The 14,022-nt window shown below is 41.0% G+C and overlaps 1 protein-coding gene across 2 annotated transcripts in view; it reads right to left on the reverse strand.

The window, feature by feature from the left end:
- Window positions 1–14,022, reverse strand: part of RAB18 (RAB18, member RAS oncogene family) — a 41,516-nt gene that overhangs the window by 8,340 nt on the left and 19,154 nt on the right. The window lies entirely within an intron of this gene.

Genomic DNA, 14,022 nt, shown 5'->3' on the forward strand with positions numbered 1-14,022 from the left:
CAGAACCAAATCTGGGTGAAGTGTGAGGAGCCAATGGCTGCCTAGGAGGCTGAGCTTTTGAGGCTGACTGGCATAGAAACCAACCAATCAGAACCTAATCTGGGTGAACTGCGAAGGCAGAACCTAAGGTGGGGGCTGAGGAGGGGTTTTAAGGGCAACAGCTGTTTGGTATAAGGTGTAAGAAAGCAGTTCAATTTTTTAATGAGCAGTTTGGCAGTATAATGCATATGGCTGGCTATCAGTCCAGATATATATATTATGTATTTTTGTCTGCCAAGAGCATCTCCTCCTGCTGAAAAAGGCTTATCCCCCCACTTAAGCAATCCTATCCTATATACTCTATCTATACTAATAAAAGGGTAATATGCTAATTAGACCGGGTTGACCAGCCATCTTCCAGACATCCAACTTCCTTCCAGACAAAGCCATGGTGGTGGGGGCCAAGGCAGAGGCCATTAGGGGCAATCAGGCCAGCAGGGGAGGGCTGTTGGGGGCGAGATCAGGTCGGCAGGGGAGGGCAGTTAGGAGTGGTCAGGCAGACAGTGGCAGTTGGGGGCGAGATCAGGCTGGCAGGGGAGAGCAGTTGGGGGCGATCAGGCAGGCAGAGGGGTTAGGGGCAATCAGACAGGCAGGCAGAGGGGCTAGGGACAATCAGAGGCAGTTAGGGGTGATCAGGCAGGCAGGCAGTTGAGCATTTAGGAGCCAGCAGTCCCAGATTGCGAGACAGATGTCCCACAGGGATCAAGCCTAAACCGGAGGTCGGACATCCCCTAAGGGGTCCCTAATTGGAGAGGGTGCAGGCTGGACTAAGGGAACCTCCCACCCCCGTGCACGAATTTCATGCACCGGGCCTCTAGTCTATATATATAAAAGCCTAAGTGACCATTATGACTGGATTACCAGAAGACCAGACGGTAGCTATGACGTGCACTGACCACCAGGGGGCAGATGCTCAATGCAGGAGCTGCTCCCTGGTGGTCAGTGTGCTCCCACAACCAACCTCCCGAGGCTGGCCAACCTCCCACGGTCCCTTCCCCCGGCTGGCCGGCCCCGATCAGCCTGATCACCGGCTAGGCTGAGGGACCCCACCCATGCACAAATTCGTGCACCAGGCTCTAGTATTAAATAAAATTAATTGCTGACTCATCTCAAAAATGCACCTAAGGTGTTCTACCACTTTGGATTTAAGATTTTTATCAGACACAAAACCTATTTCATTGAAAGCTATGGTTCTCAATTCTGGCTGTGCAATGAAATTTCCTGGATAACAGGTTCCAACCTACAAATATTCTAATTTGATTGGTCTAGTCTAGGGACTGAGGGAAGTTTTTAAGACCTTACCAGATGATTCTAACATAAAATCAAGGTTGAGAACCACTGGTTTAAAGAGAATTATAGGGGTGTCTTATTTTAGGTAAGCAACTTTTAGGTTGGACTTTTTAAAGTGTCTTCTATATATTTTCTTTTAGGAAAATGCATAAAACCAAAGCACTCATTTCTGACTCATGCTAGGGGTGATAAACATAAACTGTACACTAGCAGGAAATTAAGATTTCATGAGGAAGGAACCTCATCTGCTTAAATACCAGTTTAACCCCAGTGCCTAGAGAAAGTCCTGCCATTGGATAGCTGCTCAACTTCTGTTGGGGGAAACCAAAATGAAAAAACTAACAAGTCTCTACTTCCAGGATGGTTCCTTCTGCCTTCTTTCTACTATCCTTGGACTGTGGCTTCAAGGTACCTAAGATTAAGCAAAGCAGGAGTTGGCAATCTGCTGCCTCAGCTCACCATGTTTTATTATATAAGGTTTTATTGAAGTTTTATAAAACCTGAACACAGCCAGGCCCATTTTACTCATGTACTTCCATATGGTCCACTTTTATGGAAAAGTTTGCACCAGAGAAAACAGGGGTTGGGGGACTGTGTGAAAAGGGTTAAAGGATCAAGAAGTACAAATTGGTAGTCACAAAACTGTCACAGGGATGTAAAGTACAGCACTGGGAATATAATCAATAATATTATAATAACTATGTATGGTGCCAGGTGGGTACTAGAAAAAAGCGTGGAACACTATAAAGTTTATGATTGTCTAACTACTATAATGTACAACTGAAACTAATATAAAATAACTAGAGGCCCGGTGCACAGATTCATGAACCATTGGGGTCCCTCAGCCTGGCCTGCAGGGATTGGGCTGAAACCAGCAGTCCAACGCCGCCTGCCACTGCTGCTCATCCTGGCCCCACTATGCCTGCTGCCACCACTGCTCAGTAGGCTCACTGCCACTCCACTGCAGTCTCTGAGCTGCGGCGGCCAGCCGTGAGCCCTATGTCTAGCGCCCATCAGTCAGCTGAGCAGCACTTCCACTCCTAAGTTGAGCATTTGCCCCTGGTGGTCAGTGTGTGTTATAGCGACCGGTTGACCAGCCTTTTGGTTGCTTAGGCTTTTATATATATAGACTAGAGGCTCGGTGCACAAATTCATGCACCAATGAGGTCCCTCGGCCTGGCCTGCGGGATCAGGCTGAAACCGGCTCGCTGACATCCCCCGAGGGGTCCCAGATCGCGAGAGGGTGCAGGCCAGGCCGAGGGACCCCACCCGTGCGTGATCGGGGCCAGGAAGGGATGCGGAAGGTTGGCCAGCTGGGGAGGGCCTGCAGGAAGGCTCCAGGGTGTGTCCGGCCCATCTCACTCAGTCCCGTTTGACTGGACCCCAGCAGCAAGCTAACCTACCGGTCGGAGTGTCTACCCCCTGGTGGTCATTGCACGTCAAAGTGACTGGTCGACCAGTCAACTGTCAGTCCCCTGGTGGTCAGTGCATGTCATAGCGACTGGTTGACCGGTCGACTGCCCCCTGGTGGTCAGTGCACGTCACAGCAAGCGGTTGAGCGGCCTTAGCATATCATTAGCATATTACGCTTTGATAGGTTGAATGGAAGACCAGACGACTGGACACTTAGCATATTAGGCTTTTATCATATAGGATAATTAATATAAACTAATTGAAAAATATAATTAAAAAGGTCTGATAATGTAAAGTATCCTGAAAAAAAGGAAAGCTGTATATCAAATGTCAACTTAGCTACCAGCCCCATGGCTGTAAATTTAGCTGTGGAGCAAACAGAAGCTAGCTCTTTTACATATAAACAGTGCTAATAACCTCTAAGAGGTTTAGAAGGTCGAGAAAAATTTTAAACCAGCAGTGACAGGCTCTGGCAATAACTAGTTTCTTTCCCTGGCCACAGCAGACAATGCTTTAAGAAAATAACAATAAGGTAAAGAGTGGTTTGAGGTAATTTATAGCCCAGAAGAGAAACTTAGGAAAATAACTTTGACATAAACCACTCTGCACATTCATTGCTCTGCCACAGATAAACTTACATAAATGTAGAGTGTCCTTGGCTTCCAGATTCTCACCACTACAGAAACTGGCCCTCCCTTACCACTGCATTGTTAAAGTAAAAAAGTAACAAAATTAAACTTTCTAGCTCTGGCCATTGTGGCTCAGTTGGTTGGAGTGTCACCCCATACACCAAAAGGTCAAAGGTTTGATTCCCAGTTAGGGCACACACTCAGGTTGTGGGTCAGTACAGAAGGCAACCAATGTTTCTCACATTGATTTTTCTGTTTCTCTCTCTCCCTTTCTCTCTTTCTAAAATCAATTTTAAAAAAAAACATATTCTCGGGTGAGGATATTTTTTTAAAAATTCAACTTTCTAAAGAAATAAATTTATGATGAAAAAATAATTTCTCTTTACAGAAGTTCTCCTTGCTTCAAAGTTTCTTATAAAACCTGCCTCTGATATTTAAAATTATTCAATTTGCATGTTTACTCTCAAAACAATATTGAATTAAAAGCTGCATAAAGTGAAGTGGATTTACTTTCTAACAGTTTATAATACTGACAATGTGATGTAGATCAGGGCAAGGACCAAGCATTAAATATTTTTGTCCAGAGACTTTTTGTTATAACAGGAAAAAAGTCATTCAACCTGCATAGTGAAAATATCCACAATTTAATAATTAATTTCTAGAACTAGCAGAAAACCATTTGAATATTAATTTTGTTCCCTTTGGTCTTCACTGAGATCAACTTCAGTAACTGCCTTAATAAAACACAATATAAAAATCAGAACTGCAATTCCTGTAAGTTTTGCATGAAGTCCAATGTTTTAAAAATAAAGACTGTAGCAAAAAATGTTTTAGTGTTAAAATATTACACATGATCTTGACACTTTAAATGTGAACATTTAATTAGGTCAGATGTTTGAGTCTTGACATTTTTTATTCACCGTAAAAAATATTTATATAGCCCTAGCTGGTTTGGCTCAGTTAGCTAAAGCATCAGCCTGCGTGCGAACTGAAGGGTCCCAGGCACAATTTGGGTCAAAGGTACATGCCTGGGTTGCGGGATCGATCCTGAGTAGGGGGTGTGCAGGAGGCAGCTGATCACTGATTCTCTCATCACTGATGTTTCTATATCTCTCTCCCTCTCCCTTCCTCTCTGAAATCAATAAAAATATTTATGTTTTAAAAATGTTTATGTAGAGCCCTAGCCAGTTTTGCTCTGTGGATGGAGCGTTGGCTTATGGACTGAAAGGTCCCAGGTTCGAGGCTCGATCCCCAGTAGGGGGCTTGCAGGAAGCAGCTGATCAATGATTCTCTCTCATCATTGATGTTTCTATCTTTCTCTCCCTCTCTGAAATCAATAAATATATCCTACCTAATAATAGACAAATATGCAAATTGACCGCACCTTCACCACGCCCACCAACCAATCAGGACAAGTATGCAAATTACCCCAACAAAGATGGCGGCTAATTTGCATATCAAGACAGCTTAGAAAGAAGCCAAGAGATGCTGAAGGGAGCAAAGCTGCGGAGAAGCAAGCAAGCCAGTGGGGAGAAGGGAGGAGCGGAGGCGGGGCCGGGGGAGAAGGAAGGCGAGTGGGGCGGGCTGGCAGAGAAGGCGGGCCGGGAGACAAGGGAGGAGCGGAGGCGGGGCGGGGTAGAGTGCAGCAGGAAACCCTATTGCAGGATTTTTCCTGCAACGGGAACGCTAGTATATTTTTTAAAATGTTTATGTAGATATGATAATTTGAGCAAAATACCCTGTGCCATAGTATTAGATCAGGATTTATAACAAGTATATAATTTGTATGTATAAATAAAAGATTTTTTAATGTGTTTGTTTTCAAAACAGAAATATGCATTAAGTGTGAATGACATCTTTGTGAAGAAACACAGCAGGGCTTATTATCTTGATCCTATGATTTTATTTTCTAATGGAAGAAGAGAGAAGAGATTATTAAAGATGGGATGTATAAAGAGCTAGAAAGAATCTAGAAAGGCTAAATAACAGAACGTGGGAAATAGAAGTGAAGAAAGAATATAGAGAAAAATAACCTTAGAGTAGGTCATAATAGATACACAGCATTTTCAGGAGGCAGTGGGGGCAGGGCTATGTTTGATTACTCTATTTGACTGATCCTAGAAGGAGCTTCCAAATGGGAGAGAAACTGATTTTATTTATATAAACTAGAGCCCCGGTGCATGAAATTCATGCACGGGGGTGTGTGTCCCTCAGCCCAGCCTGCACCCTCTCCAATCTGGGACCCTTCGAGGGATGTCCAACTGCCCATTTAGGCCCGATCTCGGTAGGATCAGTTGGACATCCCTCTCACAATCCAGGACTGCTGGCTCCCAACTGCTCGCCTGCCTGCCTTCCTGATTGTCCCTAACTGCTTCTGCCTGCCAGCCTGATCACACCCTAACCACTACCCTGCCAGCCTGATTGATGCCTACCTGTTCCCCTGCCAGCCTGATTGCCTCTAACTGCCCTCCCCTGCAGGCCTGGTCACCCCTAACTGCCCTCCCCTGCAGGTCTGGTCCCCCCCAACTGCTCTCCACTGCAGGCCTGGGTCCCCCCCAACTTCCCTTTCCTGCAGGCCCGGTCGCCCCCAACTGCTCTCCACTGCAGGCCTGGGTCCCCCCCAACTTCCCTTTCCTGCAGGCCCGGTCGCCCCCAACTGCTCTCCACTGCAGGCCTGGGTCCCCCCCAACTGCCCTCTCCTGCATGTCCGGTCGCCCCCAACTTCCCTCCTCTGCCAGCCTGGTCATCCCTAACTGCCCTCCCCTGCAGGCTAGATCACCCCCAACTGCCCTCCCTTGCAGGCCTGGTCCCTCCCAACTGTCCTCCCCTGCTGGCCTCATTGCCCACAACTGCCCTCCCTTGCAGGCTTGGTCCCTCCCAACTGCCTTCCCCTGCTGGCCATCTTGTGTCCACATGGGGGCAGCCATCTTGTGTGTTGAAATGATGGTCAATTTGCATATTACTCTTTTATTAGATAGGAGGATAGAGGCCTGGTGCATGGGTGGGGGCTGACTGGTTTGCCCTGAAGGGTGTCCGGGATCAGGGTGGGGGTTCCCTTGGGGCATGGGGTTGCCTGGGCGAGGGGCCTGTGGTGGTTTGCAGGTCGGCCACGCCCCCCGATGACCCAAGCGGAGGCCCTGGTATCTGGGATTTATTTATCTTCTATAATTGAAACTTTGTAGCCTTGAGCGGAAGCCAGGGCTGGCCAGGGGTGGCCAAGAAGCTTGGCTTCCTCCATCGCTGGGGGCAACCCAAGCCTCCTGCTCTCTCCAGCTCTGTGGCTGCCGCCATTTTTTGTTGGGATTTATTTATCTTCTATAATTGAAACTTTGTAGCCTTGAGCGGAGGCCAGGGCAGGCCAGAGTGGGCAGGAAGCTTGGCTTCCTCCATTGCCAGGGAAACCCAAGCTTCCTGCTCGCTCTATGGCCACAGCCATCTTGGTTGGGTTAATTTGCATACTCCCTCCCAATTGGCTGGTGGGCATGGCTTGTGGGCGTGGCAGAGGTACGATCAATTTGCATGTTTCTCTTTTATTAGTGTAGATAAAACCATAAAGGAATTAGAGGAAACTATGGATTCATATATTTCTTATACTGAGTGAGAAGGTCTTCCTAATATGACATGACATCCAGATGCCATGAGAAAATAACTGATCTGAACACATAAATACTAAAACTTTGGTATGGCAAGAACAGCTCTCCCCTGACCTCCTCCACTCCCCAGACACACATTCTCACCCTAAACAAGATCTGAAGGTAAATAACAGACTAGAAAAAAACAAATCTATAGCATATAATAGAGTTAGTACTACACACACACAATAACATTAACATATATTCATCTTAAATAAGTTTTAAAGACAAATGACAGTGGGGGGGGGGGGAATCAGCATTTGACAAAAGCTAGTATTTTTAATACATAAAGATTTAATCATGAAAAATATGAATGCTAATATAAAATGGGCAAAGTATATAAAAAGAAAATTTATTCTCTCATATTTATTTAAGATATAATCAATAAATATGAGAGAAAATTCACTAATCAAAAGAAATGCAAGTATAAGAGAAAAATTACTCAGGCAAAAATGAAAAAAAATGTTAACATATAGTACAGAAAACCTGTTTCATATGTACCAATGTTAAATCTTAACATTCTCTTGAGTCAATAATTCTATTTCTAGATATACATCCTAAAGTAAGTGGACAAGGACACACAGATGTACAAATTAGGATGCTCATTAGAGCATTGCTGATATTTATGAAAAATTAATAACAATGTAAGTATCTTTCACTAGGGTTGACTAAATTAAGGTATAGGTATAAGATAGAATACAGGTAGCCACCTGAACTGATATGTACCTCTATATTCACTGCCAGAGAAAAATGTACAGAATGTAAAGTGTGTGTGTTGCTCTAGAGGTGGGGGGAGGGGGAAGGCAGACAAAAACGTGGAGGAAAAAGAAAAAAAAAGTTATAATCCTTTTTTTTGGATATACATATGTGTAATAGTATATGCATGCCTAGGTATTTTAAAAGATGTTAGCTAAAATGTAGAAATTGGTTAAAGATTAATTTTCTTCTTCATTTTTTATTGCTTCAATTATCCCTTTTAGAATGAGCCTGTATTATCCTATCAGTCAGGGAGAAACTGCTCTTCTTTAAAAACTATTTATATGCCTATGATAAAGATGTCACTTCAATAATACTTGCCAACCTATTTATTAGAGAAGAACTAGAAAGTAAATTAAAAACAAACAAAAAGCCTCTTATATGAAAGATCTCATGGCAACCATCAGCCCTCAGATCCTACTCTGATCTGTACCCTCAAAACAGTAGCAGGGCAGAAAGAGGTGACAAATCAACTATTAAAAGCATATGAAAAATAAGGCTCCTACTTTAGTACAGAAATCAGCCAGCATTCTTAAATTGTTAAATATATTTTTACTACCATCTAATTCAACATTTTTCAAATTGTATTCTGTAGGCATTACTGTTCTGATTGACATTAAATATATTTTAGGGAAAGGGGCAAATAGGCTCCAATCATGTAAATTATTGTATGTTAGAAAAAAAAAACAATAGGACATTAGCCACACTTATACAGTTATTTGATATTTGGGATAAAATGTTTCTTAGAAATAGTGTGTCATTCAAAGAATGTCAGGAAGATGAGATCATAAAATGCATTAATACTTATACAGGCAGTCCTCGGGTTACATCGGACTAGACATACGTCATTTTGTGGTTACGTTGCCATCTCCCATTTATTTATAATAAAAAAAAAGTTCCATCATTTCGACGTATGTACATATGTGCTTTGTTTTTTACTAGAGGCCCAATGCACGAAATTCGTGCAAGAATAGGCCTTCCTTCCCCTGGCTGCCAGCACCGGCACCCAGGACCCATGCTTCCCTCGCAGCCCTGGCTTCATCCAGTCTAATTAGCATATTACACTTTTATTATTATAGATTTTTTATTTACCACAAGTAAAGATCAGGAATTGTTAACTTTCTTTTAAATTTTTTTACTGTTTCACTTCATTATTGCTGTGTATGTGCTCCATGTGAGTGATGTAGGTGCTTATGTAGGTGGGTTCCGACTTACGGCGAAAATCGCGATATGTTGCACCGTAGGAACAGATCTCCGATGTAACCCGAGGACCTACTGTAGTTTCAATCTGTAACTGATGCCCAGATGGCACTTAAAATTTAACCACTATGTTGATGTCTTAATTTGGTGATTGTTGACTAGTTCTAACATTATTTACAATATGTTACAAATAGTACATGGAGAAATTAGATATGTAAAATACTACATTTCTATAACTTCCATATATAATATCTATTTACTATATTAGCAATCATATTTAAATAGAGAGACAGGCATAAATAGATAGGTAAGTAGGTAAGTAGGTAGGTATATAGGAGCAAGAGAGAGAGGGGCAGACAGATATAGACAATAAACATCTTTGGTGTTTCTTTTTTTAAAATTCTTTATTGTTTAAAATATTACATATGTCTCCTTTTTCCCCCATTGACCTCTCCCCAGCCACTCCCACCCCTCCAGCACATGCCCTCAACCCCCTACTGTCTATGTCCATGGGTTATGCTTATATGCATGCATACAAGTCCTTTGGTTGATCTCTTACCCTCCCTTCCCCCACATTCCCTCTGAGGTTAGATGCTCTGTTTGATGCTTCTATGTCTCTGGTGTTTATGACAATAAAAGCTACCTATTTAAAATGAGGATACTTGAAGGGACCTCTGGGACAACATGAAGGGTAACTACATAGCATCACATGGGTACCAGAAGAATGACAGAGAAAGGGATTGAGAACCTATTTGAAAAAATAATGGCTGAGAACTTTCCTAACCTGGTGAAGGAAAAAGACACACAAGTCCAGGAAGCACAGAGAGCCCCAAACAAGATGAACTGAAAGAGGCCCACACCAAGACACTTCATAATTAAAATGCCAAAAGGTAGAGACAAAAAGAGAATCTTAAAAGCAGCAAGAAAAAGATAGTTATTACCTATGAGGAGCTCCATTAAGACTATCAGCAAATTTCTCAACTGAAACATTTCAGGCCAAGAAGGGATCGCCATGAAATATTCAAAGTGATGAAAAGCAAGGACCTACAACCAAGACTTCTTTACCTAGCAATACTATCATTTAAAACTGAAGGAGAAATAGAGTTTCCCAAAATAGAAAAAGCTAAAGGAGTTGATTACCACCACACCAGTATTACAAGAAATGTTAAAGGGTCTTGTTTAAGAAGGAGAAAAAAAACAAAAAGAAAAACAACAACAACACAGGAACCTGTTATAAAGATAAAATGGCAATAAATATGTACCTGTCAATAATCATTTTAAATGTAAATGGCTTAAATGCTCCAGTCAAAGGTAGAGTAGCTGAATGGATAAGAATATAAGACCCATATATATGCCTTCTACAGAGACCCACCTCAGAACAAAAGATGCACATAGACAGAAAGTAAAGGAATGGAAAAAAAAATTCATGCAAATGGAAATTAAAAAATAGCTGGGCTAGCAATACTTACAGCGGCCAAATTGACTTTAAAGGCTATAACAAGAGTCCAAAAATGACTACATAATCATAAACAGAGCAATCAAACAAGAGGATATAAACCTTGTAAACATTTATGAACCCACATAGAACACCTAAATACATAAAGTAAACCTTGATGGACATAAAGGGAGAGATCAACAATAATACAGTCATAGTATAGGGGATTTCAACACCCCACTGACATCAATGGATAGATCTTCCGGACAGAAAATCAAGGAAACAGCCACCTCAAATGACACATTACACCAGATGGATTTAATTGATAACTTCAGAGCATTTTACCTCAAAGCAGCAGAATATACATTCTTTTCAAGTGCCATGGAATATTTTCTAAGATAGATGACATGTTAAGACATAATACAAGTCTCAATAAATTTAAGAAGACTAAAACTATATCAAGCATTTTCTCTGACTAAATGGTATGAGATTAGAAATCAATCACAAGGAAAAAAAACACTAAAAAAACACACAAACATTTGGAGACCAAATAACATGTTACTAAGCAATAACTAGGTGATGAATAAGATCAAGGAAGAAATCAAAACATGCCTTGAAACAAATGAAAATGAGAACACAACCACCCAAAAATTTATGGTATACAACAAACGTAGTCCTAAGAAAGAAATTCATAGCATTACAGAAAACAAGAAACAAAAAAAAAATTTCAAATAAACAACCTAACATTACACTTAAAGGTACTAAAAAAAGAACAACTAACAAAACCCAAAGTGAGCCGAAACCGGTTTGGCTCAGTGGATAGAGCGTCGGCCTGCGGACTCAAGGGTCCCAGGTTCGATTCCGGTCAGGGGCATGTACCTTGGTTGCGGGCACATCCCCAGTGGGGGTGTGCAGGAGGCAGCTGATCGATGTTTCTCTCTCATCGATGTTTCTAACTCTCTATCCCTCTCTCTTCCTCTCTGTAAAAAATCAATAAAATATATTTAAAAAAAATAAAATAAAATAAAAATGGATTTGTTTCCTTATTAAAAAAAAAACCCAAAGTGAGTATAAGAAAGGGAATAATAAAAATCAGAGCAGAAATAAACAAAATATTCTAAAAATATTCTAAAGATCAATGAAACCAAGAGCTGTTTCTTTGAAAAGATAAACAAGGTTGATAAACTCTTAAGCAGACTCATCAAGAAAAAAGGAGAAAGGCCTGACTGGTGTGGCTCAGTGGTTGAGTGTTAACCTATAAACCAGGAGGTCACGGTTGGATTCCTGGTTAGGGCACAGGCCTGGTTGCAGGCTCGATCCCCAGTAGGGGGTGTGCAGGAGGCAGCGGATCACAATGCTCTCTCATCGCTGATGTTTCTATCTCTCTCCCTGTCCCTTCCTCTCTGAAATCAAATTTTTTTAAAAAAAGAGAACACAAATAAATAAAATCAGATATAAAAGAGAAATAACTGATACCATAGAAATTTATTAAAAAAATATTATGCACAAGTATATGCCATCAAATTGGACAATCTGGACAAAATGGATAAATTCCTAGAAACATCCAGTCTTTCAAACTGTATCATGATAATCAGAGAATCTGAATAGACAGATTACAACTTAGTGAAACTGAAACAGCAATCAAAAAATTTCCAACAAACAAAAGTCCTGGACTAGATGGCCTCACAGATGAATTTTACCAAACATTCAAAAAAGAACTAACACTTTTTCTTTATCAAACTATTCCAAAAAATTCAAGAGAAGGGAAGACCCACAAGCTCAGTTTACAGGGCCAGCATTACCCTGATTCCAAATCCAGATAGAGACAATACAAAAAAAGAAAATTATAGGCGAATATTCCTGATGAACATAGATGCTAAAATCCTCTACAAAATATTAGCACACTGGATCCAGCAATAAATTAAAAAGATCATACACCATGATCAAATGTGATTTATTCTGAGGATGCAAGGTTGGTACATTAGCTGCAAATTACTGAATAACCACAGTAATCTTGAAAAAGAAGAAAGTTGGAAAAATCACGCTACCTGATATCAAACTAAACTACAAAGCCCTAATCAAAACAACATGGTACTGGCATAAAATATAGATCAATGGAACAGAATAGAAAGCCCAGAAATAAACCCACTCCTTACGGTTAATTAACATTTGATAAAGGAGGCAAGAATGCAAAGTGGAATAAAGATACATCTATTCAACACATGGTGTTAAGAAAGTTGGACAAGAGGGCAAGGGTGGAAGAGATCAACGGGGGGGGGGGTACATATGTAATACTTTCAACAATAAAAATTTTTTTAAAAAGGAAGATGGACAGATACGTGCAAAAAATGAAACTAGACCACTTTCCTATACCATACACAAGAATAAACTCAAAATGGATTAAGGACTTAAATGTAAGACTCAAAACTATAAAAATCCTAACAGAAAACATAGGCAGTAAAGTCTCAGACATTTTTCTTAGTAATACTTTTTTCTGATATATTTCCTAGGGCAAGGGAAACAAAAGAAAAATATAAAAAAAGAAACTATATCAAACTAAAATGTTTTCTGTACAGCAAAAGAAACCATAGTACTGGCAATAAACATTATATACCACATAAACAAAATGAAAGATAAAAATCACATGATCATATCAACAGATGCAGAAAAAAGCATTTTATAAAATCCAGCACCCATTCAGGATAGAAACTCCCAGCAAAGTGGGAACAGAAAGAAGGAACATACCTCAACATAATACAGGCCATATATGACAGACTCACAGACAACATCATATGCAATGGGAAAAACTGTTTTCCTTAAGATCAGGAACAAGATAGGGATGTCTGCTTTCATCACTCTTATGCAACACTAGAGGCCCAGTGCACGACATTTGTGCACTGGGGGTGGGGGATGGGGGTCCCTCAGCCCGGCCTGCACCCTTTTGCAGTCCGGGACCCCTTGCTCCTTACCACCCACCTGCAGCGGAGGCAGGAGAAGCTTCCGCCACCACTGCTGAGCTCGCCAGCCATGAGCCTGGCTTCTGGCTGAGTAGCGCTCCCGCTGTGGAAGCACACTGACCACTAGGGAGCAGCTCCTGCATTGAGCATCTGCCCCCTGGTGGTCAGTGTGTGTCATAGCAACTGGGCATTCTGCCATTTGGTCAATTTGCATATTAAGGTTTTATTATATAGGATAGTACTGGCAATCAAACAAGAAGAAATAGAAGACGTCCAAATGGAAAAGGAGTAAAACTGTCATTATTTGCAAATTGCATGATACTGTATATAGAGAAGCCTAAAGACCCTACCAAAAAACAAAAAACAAAAAAACTAGAACTGACAAATGAATTCAGTAAACTTGCAGGATACAAAATAAATATTCAGAAATCAGTTGTATTTTTATGCACCAATTATAAACTATCAGAAAGGAAAACTAAGAAAAATATTCCATTTACAATTGCATAAGAAAACACACCTAGAAATAAATTTAATGAAGGGTATAAAAGACCTGTACTCAAAAAATTATAAGACACTGAAGAAAGCATCTAAAGAAGATACAAATAAGTGAAAGTATATACCATGTTCATGGATAGGAAGAATTAACATCATTAAAATGTCAATGTTGCCCT

Source organism: Eptesicus fuscus, chromosome 5 (assembly GCF_027574615.1).
Source record: "Eptesicus fuscus isolate TK198812 chromosome 5, DD_ASM_mEF_20220401, whole genome shotgun sequence".
Classification (NCBI taxonomy): domain Eukaryota; kingdom Metazoa; phylum Chordata; class Mammalia; order Chiroptera; family Vespertilionidae; genus Eptesicus; species Eptesicus fuscus.